The sequence below is a fragment of the Triticum aestivum genome, chromosome 5B, assembly GCF_018294505.1.
Source record: "Triticum aestivum cultivar Chinese Spring chromosome 5B, IWGSC CS RefSeq v2.1, whole genome shotgun sequence".
NCBI classification, from domain to species: Eukaryota; Viridiplantae; Streptophyta; class Magnoliopsida; order Poales; family Poaceae; genus Triticum; species Triticum aestivum.
The window spans coordinates 631,853,358-631,857,852 of NC_057807.1; the positions used below are offsets into that span (position 1 = coordinate 631,853,358).

The following is a 4,495-nucleotide window of genomic DNA, read 5'->3' on the forward strand; positions in this document are numbered from 1 at the left end:
GAGCGGCGCCGCTGACGCCGGCGCTTAGGCTGTTTCTTGGAGGGGTCTTCCTTCGCTGTTCCCTCACCATTCCCATCCTTTGGGATGTCCACCATGTATTTAGGACAGTATAACCGAGCCTAAACGGAGCTCTCTCACGCCCTCACGATTTCTGGCTGTTAGATCTCACAGTAGGATCATTTTTGGCCGTTAGATGCCCTGTCCTAAGGGGCTGCTACTCCAGAAAAATAATCTGAGATTTGTGGTTCATTGGGCCTTTTTGCCAGTCCATTAACCTCTACAGCCCGCGAGATCACTAACCGTCGTTCGTCTCGATCGATAGAATCAGATTGACGCTCCTCTCCTGACCTCTCGTATCTCTCGCAACCTAGAGTCCTAGACGAACCCTAGGACGTTGTGGCCATCCCGCCGCCGCCGGTTTGCCAGCCCCCTCCACACCACCTCGCATTCCTGTACCCCCTCCCCTCCCCTCCCTACAAGATTGCAATGTAACCCATCGTTCTCCTCTCTCAGCATCGTTGTCTCCGTCGGTCCACCGCCACTACCTCGTTGTCTTCCTCTGCGGCAGCGCTCGTTCCACTCATTATTTGCCGAAGGGCTCCCATTGAAGGGATCCCCGCGCCGGAGGATGGCAGCGCGGTCACTGACGGAGAAGGGAGCGCGACCATGGATGGCCCGACGCCGACAGATGCCATCATCGTTGGAGCCGGGGTAGCCGGATCTGCCTTGGGACTACACGCTCGGAAAGGTGACATATTTAGAGGATTTCATGTTGTACACTTCTTTTCTTCATTTCCCTTTGGGTCGCCCGTCCAGAGCGATGGATCCATGGCGACCACGCTGGTTGGAGCAGCGCCTCGCCGGATGGCTGGTCAAAGGGTCAGCTTGATTTACACGATCAGTTCGGTTGCATGGCCCGGCAATTCTTCTTCGTTCCTGCATCTCCTCTTCCCCCAATTCTTCTTCAATATACATATGAAATTTGTTTTGTTTTGTTCACTGTTGTGCCGACAAGAAAAAGTGCAGGTTGTATACAGGACGATTCGAGCAACATACCGCTCTGGGTCAAGCAGCACATCAACTTACTCATCTTGGCAAGCTAGCAAGGCTTGTACTTTTGCTTTACGGATATAGTATAAATTTTCAATTTATTTACCTAATGCATAATTGCACTGTTCATGATTGTCAGGCTAACTCAATCTTTGACGCTCCTGCAGATAACAACAATGTAATCACTCAAAAATACAACTAAATACTCTGTCCTTGCTCAAGTTGTACTACACAAGCACTAACAACAAAGAACTTGAGGACAAGGACAGGGACAATGGTACAACCATTTCTTACTTAGTTATACCATTGACTAAAATTATTTACTTCATTATCACCGTGATTTTCTTTCAATAATTTGAAGGAACACATACACCATCTTCTGCCAAGGAACAAGAAGCACCATCTTCTGACATTGGTACTGCAACCAAAAAGATTCACCAGAAGAAGTCCTATAGAAGGTCTAAAGTTCAACTTAGAAACTATAAAATTTCTTCATGTCCGCTTAATATTTATTTACAAACAATTTTGTGGATTACAGGCTGCAAGCCTGCAACTGAAACAAATAAATCGCCTTCAGCAAAAAAGATGCACTGACTCTAAAAAGATCTTGGATCGGCATTTAAAGTGCTAATAAAAGGAATGGCGGCGTTCTGCATATGTCTATCATTTCGACTGCTTTAGTTTTTCATTAATAAATATATCGCTTGCGTGCGAATGATACTGCATGGTCACATGATCATCAACTTTGTCTTCTGAAGTATCTATGTTTTGGTACTATGTTTGCAAAAACATGTGCCCTGAACAATTAAACATGCAATTCTATACATATGATTATTCTACCCTAAATAATGTTTGTTTTGATAGCTTGCTGTCTATTCCTATAAGAAAATGCACTGATTTGATATTGCACTATTCTGCCAAGAATGTTTAACTCTCCATGCTATATTATCTCAAATTGTATTAGCATGACAAAATGCATCTTTCAAGTTTCCAGTTAAACTTTCTCCTCACATGAGCTAACATCTGATTTGACCATCTTAGTCTCCAAATTCATATTCAAAATCAGAATTCTTACCCTGAATTCGTGCAAACAGCAGACCTGTAGTGCCCACCACTCAAAAAAGACTCACAGTAAATGCAGACAACTCTATTCATCAGTTATCAAAAACTTATTTACTAATTAGTTACAGATACATGGCGCAAAATGATGACCTAATACTTATAAATGCTTGAAACCATACAATGGCCATTAGGCTAATCTCTCACATACCATTCGTAAGTATAGATCATCTCCGGTACAAGTAAAATTCCAATACAAATTTAATCAACAAAATGTCTACATATATATCCGTACCTTCTTTTATCTATATAATTGCATAATATTAGATTGCAATAATAGACGGGGGCAGCAACGCGCGCCGACATGATCTAGTATGTCGTATGACGAGGTGGCTTTCCAGTGCCCCATAGGCGCTGGTTCTTGGTCGTCTCCGGCACCATCGTCCATACCGTCGATGTCTTCGGAGTCAAAGTCTAGCATGTCGGTTAGGTCGTCGACAGTGGCTACAAAGTGGGTGGTGGGTGGGCATTGAATTTATTCGTCGTCCGCATCCCAACCGTCCTGGCCATAATCCGGCCAAGGCTCTCCTGACAAAGAGAGACACTTCAACGAATTCAGGATGTCGCCAAAAGGCGAGTGCTGAAAGATGTCCGCAGTGGTAAACTCCATGATCAGCGCCCAATCGGATTCGATTGGTAGGGGCGTGGGAGGTTCAGAGTCCGGCGAGGAGTCCGGCACCTCGGAGTCACGAGCTTCACAAGGGACTGGGTCGGTATTCGGCTCCATCGCCGTAGAGGTAGCAGCCCCTGAGGCGGTGTCTAGCCACCCATCCTCGATTGGCGCAATCGGCTCCGAGTTAAGGGTCGGAGCGGACTCTTGTGCGGCCTCCAGGGCACTGTCCGGCAGCAGGGCTAGATCATTAGAAACATTATAACCGAGCACTTTTCCAGCCCTCCCAAGCCATCAGCACTCGTAGTCGTCTGATCATCACTTGGGGAGTTTGTTGGCCGTCCGATTGTCCCTCGATCCCACGTTCGCTCGCTTTGACGCTATCAGCGAGCGATCACCTTTGCTGGGCCGCTGCTCTGGTGACATTTTTGGGCCTCTGGTATTAAATTGGGCCCAATGAGTCAACCTTTCTATGTACTACAGGGTCTGCTTAGCGTCTTCCTAGCCCCACACCCCCGACCCGATGCGCCGCCGCTGTCGTCATTGTCGCAGAGAGAGGAAGAGAGTGATGGCAATGGTAACGGCGGGCCAAACGCATCGCCAAGCACATCATGCGGAGTGGTGCCGCTCCGATCGCTGCCCTTCTATAACGAACCTCCAAATCTCGCACGAAAAAGGGGATCTTGGCGATGGCGGCGGCCGGCGTCACTTCCTCCATCCTCTAGGTCTGTGTACATCTGCTCCTTCTGTGCATATCCTATTTTCTACAAGGCGTTTGCTCGATCTGGTCTCCGAGATGGTCGAATGGGAGAGGACATGAGAGGCTGAGCACCAGAGTATGGGCGTCGCTGTCGTGCAGGAAGATGTTGTTTCCAAGCCTGCCGCCGCCGCCCCCACGCTATCCAAGGCTGAAGGCGGCCAGAAGAGAAAGCTCAAGGAGGCCGACGCAGTCGCGGAGGTGAACGGTGCCTAGGACGCCAACCGACCGCACGTGGAAGGCAAACCACAGGTTAATCGGTTAATCTCTACAACACCCCACCCCTCTCTATCCACATGTGTCTTGTACCTAGGGTTTAGTGTCACAAACCAGTAAGACCAAGCTTGCAGTCGGACTTGGTAATGCCGATGACCTTTTTGAACATATGTTCAGGGACAACTTGAACCTCCCATACCAAATAAGTAAATGGGCATGTACACTATTATGATTTGTCATGTGCGAACGAAATTTTCAAGCCTAATTTGTCAAAGAATGGAGATCTCACCTGATCCATAAGGAGCAAACCCCACTCCATGTTCCAGATTTCTTCAATAATCTTATCTGAATCTTCAGATAGTTTGCCCCCAAATGCCACCATGTTATATATGTAGTCACAACAACACCAACCATCCTTTGAAATTTCTCTTTGTTATGTGATGTAGAACGGCTGATATGTTCATCTCTTATAGTTGACCAGAGCTTGAACTGAAATGCTCATTGATCAGTAGATACAACATTTGTGACTAAGCATAGATACTCTTCTTAATACGACAAGCTGCAGATACACCAACCAAGGACATACCAGCACCACAAGGCCTGACCTTGCTCTGGCTGTAAAATCATGGCTAAAATTGTGCAGAAAAGGAGGAGAAGCAGCAGCTGATACTCTGCAGATACTTTGGAACATAAGATGTAATCCATTTCAGCGTATGTAACTGAGTTCCAAAACTAACAATTAA

At 46.8% G+C, this 4,495-nt stretch overlaps 1 long non-coding RNA gene across 2 annotated transcripts; it reads left to right on the forward strand.

Annotated features, from left to right (window-relative positions):
* The first annotated feature begins 295 nt into the window (after positions 1-295).
* LOC123117262 (uncharacterized) lies at positions 296-1,884 on the forward strand. Of its 2 annotated transcripts, XR_006457330.1 has the most exons (4): positions 296-417; positions 514-1,327; positions 1,412-1,508; positions 1,589-1,884. It is a non-coding gene; the product is annotated as an uncharacterized lncRNA (long non-coding RNA). The 2 variants fall into 2 exon arrangements; XR_006457329.1 differs by having other exon boundaries at positions 306-1,327.
* The last annotated feature ends 2,611 nt before the right edge of the window (positions 1,885-4,495 follow it).